This window comes from Mustela putorius, unplaced genomic scaffold (assembly GCF_011764305.1).
Source record: "Mustela putorius furo isolate JIRA1106 unplaced genomic scaffold, ASM1176430v1.1 tig00003834_pilon_pilon_pilon, whole genome shotgun sequence".
Taxonomy (NCBI): domain Eukaryota; kingdom Metazoa; phylum Chordata; class Mammalia; order Carnivora; family Mustelidae; genus Mustela; species Mustela putorius.
In genome coordinates this window covers 122728947-122741639 of record NW_025421987.1, presented here as the reverse complement: position 1 = coordinate 122741639, position 12693 = coordinate 122728947, and the positions used below count along the sequence as shown (strand labels likewise).

Sequence of the window (12693 nt, the reverse complement as noted above, 5' to 3'; positions counted from 1 at the left end):
CAAGATCAAATTAGTTTAGGAGATATTTATATAGATAAGAATTACTAAATAGATTTATACTTTATTACTAATAAGGAACAAATCTTAAAAGAAGGCAGTGATGAGTGTTGGGAAGAACGTGGGACACAGAGATGATTCAGTCTCCTAAAATATGATCCTCAACTAGCCAAATCCCTGGGCATAGGCCAGGTCCTCCACTCACAACAATGGACTCCAAGAAGAAGCTCATCACTGATGTCGTAACTTTCAGCAAAATTACCTTGCAGTCTGACAAGGTGGCCCAGAAAGGGAACTGCTGTGACCATATACATATTCTTCCAATAGCTCACAAATCTCAGTTTGGGGGGGACAGACATAGTTGTAACCCCAGGACTAGTCAAGACCTTGAAACATGGATAGGTTTTCACTTTTGCTTAAATATGGAAAGGTGGGACATCTATTTGAAACTATCCTCAAAAGGGAAAGGGCTGGCTGAACATTCCGTTTTCTTTGCTGGCAGAAGAAAGAGACCTTGGTTATGTATGAGTAGGATGGGGGCAGGAGATACAAGCACCTGATAAACATCAAAATTTTTCTCCTTGGTCTAAGATACATGTTTATAGCAAACTCAGGTTTAGATAGAGATCTTGACTCTGAAGCTCTTTTTATTTTACCAAAGCAAAATTGAACACTAAAATTAAGCTAAGTACCTATAAATTACTTACCTGTATTTGGTTTATATATGGAATTACTCGTATGATGGAAATGTAAACACCTTGTCCTCATCTAATGTCCAATTCATAGCTCTGCCATCTTCTGATACTCAACTCTGCTTCTCTATTTCTACTCACTTCACTTTAACCATTCTCTTCCATAAGTACTTTCTTCCAGTATTATCACCCCGCAAAAATATCAATTGCAAGCTTCTCTAATCCTCTTGTCCTCCCAAAAAGTCCATTAAAACCAATCACTTTTCAAGTAACATATCATACATTACACTTCAGTCCTGTCTTCATTTATATCCTTTTCCAGCTTGGATTCTATGGCCCATCATTAAAATTATTCCCTTCAAAAATCTTTAGAAACCTCTTTGCCTTTGATCTTCTTTTGATGAACTCGGTCATCTTTTTTCCCCCTCACCTGTACCTGAACAACTGAATGTTGTCATATGATCTTAAATGTCATGTGGAATTAATTCAGTTGTTTTCATCCAGGATCAATCACAAGGATGCATGCACACATAAACACATATGCATGTACGCACAACCTAAAACCTATTTGTTCCATAATCTAATAATCTCACTTTCAGGTATATATCCAAAGAAAATAAAATTACCTCAAAGAAATATCTGTTTTCCCATGTTCACTGTGACACTGTTTACTTTATTCAAACCTATACCTCATACACTGGACTATCATTCAGCATTAAAGAAGGAAATCTTGTCATTTCTGACAACATGGATGAACCTGGGTGAACCTGGAGACATCATGCTCAATGAAATAATTCAGGCACAGAAAAAAAATATACTGGATGACTGTCACTGAATCTGAAAAAAAGTCAAAATCACAGAAGCAGAGGAAATGGTAGTTATCAGGGGTGGGGAGGAAATGGGGATGTTTGTGAAAGGGAACAAAGTTTCTGTTATACGGAAATGAGTTAATTTCTAGAGACCTAATTCATAGCATGTTGACTATGGTTAATAATTTATATATTTGAGATTTACTAAAAGAGTAAATCTTAAGTGTTCTTACTACACATGCACAAAAGGTGACTGTGAGATGATGGATATGTTAATTAGCTTGATTGCAGTAATCACTTCATATATATATATATGTTGCATTATACACCTTAAATATATATAATTTTATAAAAATAAATTAGAACCAATTAAATTATTTCATTAGGATTTGGTTTTTCTTAATCTCTCTTCTCTGCCTCCTTTGGCATTAGGTTCAATCTTAGATTCTATAGAAAAGATGGTGGCAGCAAATTCAAGTCCAGTACAAAAGAGCAAGTGTCTCTGCAGGAATCTAGCAAAAATCTTATGGCACCACACTGGCTCTATCCCAGTATCAGTAACTATAGTGGGTGAATACCATAATTTTAAAGCATAGGTCACATACCCATCCTTAAAGCATGGGTAAAGACAGCTCCACCTAAAACCCATTAATGGAGGAGGTGAAGGGCTTTCCAGCAGCAAACTGGGTGGAAAACAAACTGCAATATTTGAAAATATATACAACAGAGGCAAAAATTGAAAAATATATAAAAAAAGAATCTTATGCTGGTAAGATTATAAATTGTTTTCTGCTCTATTTTCTAAAGTTTTTATGTTGGATAATTTAAAATTGTATTGTTTCATATAACTATACATCAATCTTCATTATTTACAGACTCCATTTTTGCAATTTTGCCTACTTTCTATAAAGTATTTGTTACCCCCAATATCAATATTTGCTGCACTTTCACAAGGCAATGTTGTGTCTTCTTGTTTCAGCTCTCATACTATAAAGAGGTACCATTTTGTGATCTATTTAGTGCCACATTTTTTCAGTAACTGATTTTATTGTTAAAAATGATGTCCCCCTATCCTCCCCCCTCCACCCCCAGCGGGCTAGCAGTCTTAAGCTCAAGAAGGCAGAGATGTGCCTTAAGGAGAAAATCTGCTAGGTAAGCTTTGTTCAGGCAAGTGCTGTTGGTCATGAGCTCAGTGTTACTGAATCAATAGTATAGATCAAATAAATTATCTTTAAACAGAAACATACATAAAAAAATAAGCTTTTGTATTGATTGATTAATGAAAATGTTGTGACCAAAGGTTTGTAGGAATCTAATTCTGCATTTCTTCTAGGAGCAAGGATTCAGAATTTGCTAATACAGTTTTCACAATAATGTAGGAGAACATAATGACCATGAATAATGAGATCAGACTGCAAGTATATATGGTATATATGTGTTTTAAATAAACATAATAAAATTAAATTTTCAATGAGTTTTATAAATGAATATAGGAAATAAATACAAAAGGCTAATATAAGTATAAAAGAACAAAATTAACAATATAAAAGAGTAATTTCTTAAAAATATTTTAGCAACATAATCTATCCTTGAAATAAACATTCTAACCGGATGCCTGAGTGGCTCAGTTGGTTAAATGCCTGCCTTTGGTTCAGGTCATGGTCCCAGTCCTGGGATTGAGTTCCACATCAGGCTCCCTGCTCAGTGGGAAGCCTGCATCTGCCTCTCTCATGCACCTTGCTTGTGTTCCCTCTCTCTGTCTCTCACTTTGTCAAATAAATAATAAATAAAATCTTTATTTAAAAAATTGATATTGATCTACATATTGATCTACATATATCAAAGTGGTAAGTAGCGACAGAAAATTCTGAATAGTAATTTATCAGATTTAATATTTTTTATTATGTTGCTCATAATTACAGTCCATATATCAGATCTTCAATTAAAATCAATTATTGAAAATTCTGACGAAATATTTTAATATGAAAACAAGTTTCCAAATAAACCATCAAACTACAAATTTTCAATAAATTTCAACCTGCAGGGTCTCTGCTAATTAAATAGCCTTAAACCCTTGTGTACCCAAAGTACTTGTTTATAATTTTGCCAATTATAACAACTTCTTGTTACAAAAGTTAAATCATAAAAATGTTTTATGGACTTGTAAATTTTAGCATTGTAAAGGTGTACCAGGCAATATATCAATAATGGTTACTCTTAGTGTCACCTTGGAAAATGAAGATCAATAGGGGTTAAGTAATCTTACTATGAATATAATTATAATGCACATAAGAAATATCAGGCAATGATCCTAGTTCAAGAAAATTCCTTTCACCTACAAAAATATATACTCTTTGGGGAAAAATGATATGTACCCCTCTGTAAATATATCAGTAAGAACAGTATCTCAAATTTGGCATTAATTTGTTCCTTGATTCACTCAGTCATTCTTTCTTTTTTTTTTTAAAGGCTTATTTATTTATTTGGAAGACAGAGTAAGAGTACGAGTTGGGGGTATGCTGAGAGAGAGGGAGAGAGAATCCCAAGCAGACACCCCACTGAGCATGGAGCATATAACGCAGAGATCATGACCTGAGCCAAAACCAAGAGTCGGATGCTCAAATGACTGAGCCATCCAAGTGTCCTCATTCTATTTTTTTCATAGATACTTACTTCAAACCTCTCACATGTCACACAAAAGTTCCAGGTGCTAGGGAAATAGCAGTGAATAAAAACAGAGATAACTTAACAGACATGAGTTAACATTCTAGTAAGAAGCGAAGTGGACAGTATATATAAGCAAACCAATAAATAAACAAGATAAAATTTCACATGTTGATGGATGCTTAAGGGGAAAAAAAAAAAAAAAAACCAGGATGATATAAGAGAATGATACACACTTTCGGGGGAGATGAGGAGATGGTCAAGGAAGGTTTATATGAAAGATGACATTTGACCTGAAACCTGAAAACTGAAGACACAACCCATAAACATCCTTGAAAAGAAGAAAATCTGAGCCTATGTGAAGGACAAAAATGAGACCAGTATGACAGGTAGTTAAATATAGGCAGGATTTCTGGTACAGATCTAGTATCAATTAGAAAAAAGGCAGAAAACCTAATAGAAAAACAGCCAAGAGACCTAAATAGGTACTTGACAAAAGAGTTAATCCATATGACCAATAAATATGAAAGTTTCTCAACTTAAGAGTCATAAAGGAAATGCAAATTAAAAGTACAATGAGATACCACTGCAAACTTATCAGCAAAGTCAATGTTAGAAGGATTGACAATGCCAAGTTTTAGTGATACAAATGAACTTGAACTTTCATATACAGCTGGATGGGTTGCCAATTGGTATGTCCACTGGCAATTTACTCTTCACTATCTACTAAATTTGACCATAAGTACTTCTGGGTATATATATGATACAAATATCTATATCTAATATCTGTATCTACCTGTCTCAATAGGTAATTTCAAGGTATGTTCAAGATTTGTAGTCAAAAACTATAAACTCAAGAATCTATAAGCTGCAGAACAGGAAAGTGAAATATGGTGTACTCACATTTTATAATAATATACAGCAAAAAAATGAACAAACTTCTGCTACACAAAACTTGAGTGAATCTCAGAAACATACGAAAAGAAGCCTGATTTTAAAAATACATATTATTTGATTCTATTTATTTTTATCTATTTTTTTTTTAATTTTATTTATGTGTTTAACAGAGAGACACACAGTGAGGAGGGAACACAAGCAGGGGGAGTGGGAAAGAGAGAAAGACAGGCTTCTTGCTGAACAGGGAGTGCAATGAAGGGCTCGATCTCAGGACTCTGGGATCATGACCTGAGTGGAAGGCAGATGCTTAACGCCTGAGCCACCCAGGCACCCCTTGATTCCATTTAAATAGTTTTCAAAAAAGTGGAACAAATTCACAGTGTTAAAAGTTAAGATAGTAGTGAGTTTTGGATCAAAGGGGTCTAATGATTGAAAGTGGCCATGAGATAGCTTCTCTGGGGCAGGTAATGTTCTTCAAAGATAATGAGTGAGAAGAAGAGATTGATTAATACCTTGCATGTGGTTATACATGTACACTAACTTTGGGATAATTTGTGAGTTCATCTACAACTTTCACACTTTTTTTTTTGTATGAATGGTAAAATTCAACAAAGTATATATTTTAAAAATTTATTATAGTAAAAAATAGATTTTAGAAAAGAGATAATGTTTTGGTCTTGGGTAGAAATCAGGCACTAAGAAAAGGGGACTGATTCTGTGTGTTCTGGAGGTGAAATAGGTAGAACTCACAGTTGTATCTTGTGTAGGGAATAAGGGAAAGGTAGTGATCAACACTATTAAGCTTTCAGCCTAAGTAACTGGATCAAAGTTGGTGATTTTATGTTTCCAGAGAGACACAGCAGTTGATTATATTAGATATTGCTTATCTGAGTAAGAGGAACAGAGAAACATGGCAGTCATCAATGATCAATGAACAACAATAAGTTAGAGGTAGAGATGAAAACCTCATTGGAGCATGCTAAAGTGAAATTATGAAGGAAATGGAGAAAACAATTTTAGCTAACTCTAAGTTGGTTTCTGGGGTTTGTTTTTTTTTAATTCTGTGAATTAGGAGAACAGAAATGCAAGAAAAGAGCAAAGTGGAAAGTATTGTGAGCAGAGTAAGTTACGACAAACATTCTACAAATGGTTGAAGAGAAGAAATCTGGCATAAAAACATAAGCTTCACTTACTTAATAGTCTTGGTAGAAGATCAGGCCTCATCAACCATAATTTGCCTTTCCCTGTCACCCCAGAACTAGAAGCCATTTTTTAAGAAACCTCTTGATATATTACTTGCACAACAAATAGTCCTGGATTCCTTAATGATGTTCAAGTGTTGTCTGGTGCTAATAACATTCAGCATGAACCAAAAAATGTTTTGGACACAGGGAGATATTTTCCTTCAGAACTTTTATTTTAAAGATCAATTTTAATTAAAAAATATTTATTGTACAAAATAATATTTTAGGAAAAAACAAAAGAAAAACCATTCCCAATTGATATGCAGACAAGAACCCATAGTAACATTCCGAGGAGTTAAGTTTTTTGTTCTTAACTTTAGGAATCTTATCATCATTCTATATTTCTGTTCTTCTGTATATGTGACAAAATTAACCCCTACGTGTTCAAACTACTATTTATCTTTTCAACTACTTGAGGCCAAGAGCATTCCTAACAAATATAGGCTTGATCTCTGATTTCTTGCATCTGAGATGCGGATTCTTGTAGGAAATTATGTAGTCATGCCTATCGGTACCACAACATATTGAAAGATTCCAATCTCAGAGGAGCTATTAGCACATCTTCAAGGCTATCCTTTTTATTCTTTCTCTTTCCTCTTGCATCTGGACAGTTATTGTTCTAAACCTTTATAAATAAATCCTATACCATCTTCCTCCTTCTCAAAAGATAAACTTGCCTCCTACTTTACAAGGAAATCTCCATCACTTCTCATCATAATACCCAAAAATCTTATCTAAAACTTCTCTCTTGCATATTTGCTGCAGTTTTAAACCCTGACTCTATTTTTTTGTTGTTTTGGGTTCTAAAATAGTTCTTGAGGATTTGCTGTGAGCCAGACATAATGCTTAAGCAAAGACAAAATCCCTCTCCTCAAGAAATGTTGAGCATTAAGCACTAGGAGACAAATGGAATGCTATGGAAGCAGATGTGGCATGCTAAGCCTTTAGGTAGAAGGTATTAGACCAGGTTCAGGTGATGTCTAACCCAATCTAAAAAATGGTAAGTAGGGGTCAAATCTCCTATCATGGGCCCCTAGGACTCTCAACTCCTTTACACACCTCCTAACACACTGTATTACGATTTGTTTGATGAAGTCCTCTACAAGCTAATGAAAGTCCACTTCGGTCAAGGTTTATATTATTATACTGTTAACCACTGTATCCCAGCATCTAAAAAAGTTCCTATCAAAGAAAAGCACTAAACATTTAGAGTATTATAAAATAATGGAAATAATATGAACTTCAGAATTAAGACTGGCCCAGGCAGTGTTGATATTCAAAATATTTAACAACCAGAATGACTGTGTGTATCAACTAAATATCATCATCTGTAGCTCTGGATTTAAATTCTAGCTCCATTTCCTGAGATTTTTAAATTAAGGCAAGTCAGTTAAATGATCTGAGTATCATTTTATCATCTGAACATGTTGATCACAGTAATACCTAATTCATAGGATGGTTTCAGTGATAAAATGAAACAGCATATAAAACCCATTTCAGTATCTGACACACTAAAGATATATAATAAATGTCTGACTCCCTTTCTACCTTGCTTTTAAGTAAGTTCTGTTTGTAGTTGGACAGAATAAAACATGCAGAAACCAAAGTGGAATGAGTGTACTCCAATTATTTCATCTTTCCTTAAGGATTTTTCTCAGATGCTTATTAACAACTAATTTAGTTTACTTCTAAACTTTAAAGCAGTTTTATTCGTTTATCTTTTTGAGAGAGAGAATGCACAAAAGCACCCAATGAGTGGTGGTCACAGAGGGAAAGAATCTTAAGTAGGCTTCACCCACCAGCACAGAGCCTCATGTAGGGCTGGATCTCAGGACCCTGAGCCTAAATCAAGTCAGACACTTAACTGACTAAACCACCCAGGTGCCCCTGCTTCTAAACATTAAAATGCATTTTATCCTTAATCTTCTCTGTGAAGTAAGTTTAACACTTGCTGTTCATTCATTTACCTAATTTGTGCCTACTTGTCAACCTTAGATTGTACTTAATGATTCAACAGAAATTTATTAAGGGCCTATTATCTATGCAAAATTGTAATTTAGCTTTATCATTCATGGACTAGTTTATGCAGATACTTCTGGATAGACTGTAGCTTAATAAACGCTCCAAGATGCTTAACAGATATTCTCTTTCCTTTTTGTTTTACTAATGAAGATAACTAATGAATTTCATCCCAAATCAGAAATTAAAGTTGAAGGCAAAGAAAGAGCTTCTGGCAGAATGAGAAACTGGTATCTTTTGCAGCAACTATATTCTTCAGCTTTAATTTTTTTTAAGGGAACAGTTAACAAATAATTAGAGATCTGATAAATTGTGCTAAATGCGAACTTCAAATCTTAGTAATTGATGTATATGCTTTAATATGCTATATTGGTTGTAAGTATCTCAGTTTATTCAGTATAGTGAGACTTGTCAGCATAAAATAACAGAACTAACAAGGATAATCACGATTAAGTTCTTCAGATCATCTACCAAATATAATAGTGCTATAAATGGATTCGAATTATATCTGTAGGTTGAGCAAAGAGAGCATTGATTTCAGATGGGCTTTTTTATTTCTCCCTACGTGTGCCTATTCTCAATGGACTTTTCTCTAAGCTATTTGCACAGAAGTCATATAGTTGATTTGCTTAAACATAAAATTTTGTTCCACTAACCTGAAAGAACGATCTTCAATTAAGTTCACCACTTCCCTCAAATCGCAAGGCACAAGAATAGACTCTCAATCTAGTCTAATTAGAGAATTTCAACTTGTCATTCGAAATGATTTATACATTGTCATTTGTGTTCCTCATTTTAGAAATAAGTGCCATAATTCTAATAAAGCGTTGATGACTTTCTTACACTGGGTGCTAGTGAGTAACTACATAATTATTGTTTCAAGAATCACTAAACAAGTATTGAGAAAATCAATCAAGAGTTTTAAAATGAGAACGTGAAAACAGAAGTAATTTTAAATTGCATAATGTAAAACTGAGAACATGCTTTTTCAACATATCACATCTAAATTTGCAAAGTAAACATGACACACTGAGAATAGGAATAAGTTGGGATTCTTACCCTGGAGAGAAACAATCTAAAGCTTTTTCCCAGTTTGTCCAATTTTCAGTTTCTTTAGAGTGGGTGGGTCCTTTGTTCTTCTGGCCTTAGAAGACACTCTGGATTGCCTGTCTTTCTGCATGATGAAATGAAGAAGACAAGGAGGCACATTAGTTTCATAAAAGACTTCCAAAAATCTTCTTCCATCTTACATTTAGGGCCTTCATAGCCTTGCCATCATCTTCTAGGAAGATTGATTCCCAGCTCCACTGTGAAGCCTAATATATTCTGTGCTGAAACTTCCTGGGCTCTATTTCTTTGAAATGTTCATACCTAGTTTCTTTCAGAATACTTGTAATCTTTTATCCACTGATGACTCCCTCTTTCCTTTGCTGTTACGTGTATATTTTCTTTTTTATTTTTTAACTGTAATTGTAATGGAAGGAAAAAACATAAATAAATCGGGCTGTAATCCGGAACAATTTGCTTACCAACACGTGAACACATGTGAACATTTTCACACGTCATTTATGTTATATATTTAAGCATAGGTATGATTTAGTTTTGAAGCTGTTCTTTACTCCTCAGTCATGTTATTTTAGATATGTCTAATGAAATTTAAAGTAAAGATCACAGTATTTTTCCAAGATTGCAGTCACTAGATGATTCTTTGTATTTTATTAGTGATTGATTTAGAGGCCTTCACTTACCTATTTTTTCTTTTGTTGCCCATGCTTTTGTTCCCATGTCCAAAAACTCACTGCCAAATCCAATACCATGATGTTCTCCCCTATTTTTCTTCTAAGAATGTTATAGTGTTAGCTCTTAAAATTTAAGGCTTTGATCAATTTTTACTTAATTTTTGTATATGGTAGGTAAGGGTCCAACTTCATTGTTTTGCATGTGGATACTCAGTTTTCCCAAAACCAACATCATTGGTTGAAAAAATTGCCCTTTTCTGTTGAATGGTCTTGGCATCTTTGCTGAAAATCATTTGACCACCTGTATGAAGGTTTTGAGGGGGCTCTCTATTCCATTGATTTATATGCATGTCTTTATGTCAATGACATACTGTCTTGATTGTGTTGTTCTGTAACACGTTTTAAATTTAGCAAATGTGAAACCTCGAGTTTGTTCCACTTTCTCAAGACTGTTTTGGATTCAGGGATTCCCTTGAGATTCCATATTAATGTTAACATAAATATCTTCCATTTGCTTTTTATTTCTGAGGATAGCCATCCTAGGGGGTGTGATGTTAATAATTCTAATTCCAATCATCTATTATGTTTTTTTTTTCCATTCTATCAGTTAGTGAAGGAGGGAACTTCAAATCTTCTAGTAGTGTGTGTTTATCTCTTAGTTCATATACTGTGAAGCTGTTTTATTAGATGAATTTTTTTAATCTTCTGGTGGAATTAATACTTTTTTTTCTGAAAATCTGCTATGTCTCACGGTAATATTTTATATCTGGCTATTTTCTACTTCAGCTTAGTTTATTTAAGATCGATATTTTTGTATCCTTTGCTGTTTTCCACAGATCTTTTATTATCAGCACATTTTTTTTCTTAATCCAACATGACAGTCTTTGAGCAGTCTGTGTACATTTAACATTAATACTGAGATATTTGGTTTTCAATATATCCTCCAGTATTCAAAGCAATGAATGTCATTCAAATCTATTTTTCTGAAACTTTTTATTAAGATATCATTAGAAGTGACCACAATTATTAACATTATGTATTATCAATATTTAAAATTTCTATTATTTTTTCAGCAAAAAGGAGAAGTGAGACTGACATAATCTAGGTCATGTAGGGTAAAAGCACACTCTAACTCTTAACTAAAGGAACATTTCATAGACACATCATATAAATATGCCTAATGCTACATTTTATAGTTGACAATTTCCTTATTGCTCTGTATTTCTCTTCTGAAAAAAGTGAATAAACTTGTCTCACAGTTTCTGTAAAGATGAAAGATATTTATAATCTTTTAAGATTTTTGTTGCTTTATTTTTAGAGAACAAGGATTATGGAATAGTATGCTGATTCATTTAATATCAAGATGAATAAAATTTTTCCTCAGGCCTCTTCCACTTTTCCTCAACCCAAGCCATTGTTTCCCCCCAAAGATCTCCACATGCATATATTGTTTTCACATGCATATTTTTTTAAGTGAGTTTGCTTTATCTGGAAAACTGTAATTGTCCTCTGCCTAGCTGCACAGACAAAAAAAAAATTTTTTTTCATTCTCTTTAGATTCTTTGGCCCATGTTTCATAACTTTTACAACAAATATTGACCAAAACATTAAATATCCCCACTTAGTGAATGATATACTCTTAGTGAATTACATACTCAATGTCAAAAAATAACTATTTTTCATGAATATAAATGTTATTGATAATTTAAACTGTATTTCTGCGGCTAATAGATTGCCAAGTTAAAATACAAGATTTGGGGTAGATGTAGTTATTTCATTCCCTTGTCATCTAAACAGAACTAAAAATCAAAACTGAAAGATAATAAGGTAGTCTGGCTTCTAAAACTCTTAGTTTTGAGCAATCACTTCAGTCACTAAGCTCAAAATATCAATGATTTTTTCAATGTATAGTTAAGTATTTCCAAGTAGTTCTAGTTCTGTCTTATCTCTGATGTATAAACTTCTATATTATCTAACACAGTTATTTGAAACCTATTAGTTCATTTGAGATAATAAATATATCAAACTGTCCTGTCACAGAAACAAAAGAAACACTTCTTCAAATTGAAAATTTGAATTATTCTAGAAAAAGTACTGGTAGGACAGGATAAAGAACTTTTTAAACACTCCTGCCAATAACATATACATAGCAATGCAATTCATTATGAAGATTTAGAAGAACAATTAAGAATTTTGATATCAGTTTAGGATGATCGAAAATTTTTTTATTCTGAGCACAAAGGGAACAAAATAGCTTTGATTTCTACTAGGGAACACTAGTAGAATGTCAAAATAATGATATAATATCAGTGATTGAAGACCCATCTTTTCAAACCATAAGAGCCTCTTAATGTCACAAAACAAACTGAGGGGGACTGGGGTAGGGAGAGGGTAGTGAGGCTATGGATATTGGGGAGGGGGTATGTGCTATGGTGAGTGCTATGAAGTGTGTAAACATGGCGATTCACAGACCTGTACCCCTGGGCCTAATAATATATTATATGTTTATAAAAAAAAATTAAAAAAATCTTTTTTTGTACTTTTAAGAATCAACTGACTATCCATACGTAGACAATTTAAAAATCAATAGTAGGTTTTAGGGTAATGAAAATACCCTATACAAAACCATAAT

General features: G+C 33.4%; 1 protein-coding gene across 4 annotated transcripts in view; it reads right to left on the bottom strand.

Moving 5' to 3' along the window:
* The window catches only part of ZCWPW2 (zinc finger CW-type and PWWP domain containing 2), a 131039-nt gene that overhangs the window by 114264 nt on the left and 4082 nt on the right, over positions 1-12693 (bottom strand). For 2 of the 4 annotated variants that reach the window (XM_013057169.2, XM_013057170.2), the window contains exon 1: positions 9382-12497. The gene's annotated coding sequence lies outside the window, so the exon portion shown is untranslated. Of the gene's footprint in view, positions 1-9381; positions 12499-12693 lie in introns of those variants that run through there. The other 2 variants (XM_013057166.2, XM_045088998.1) reach the window with 2 other exon arrangements.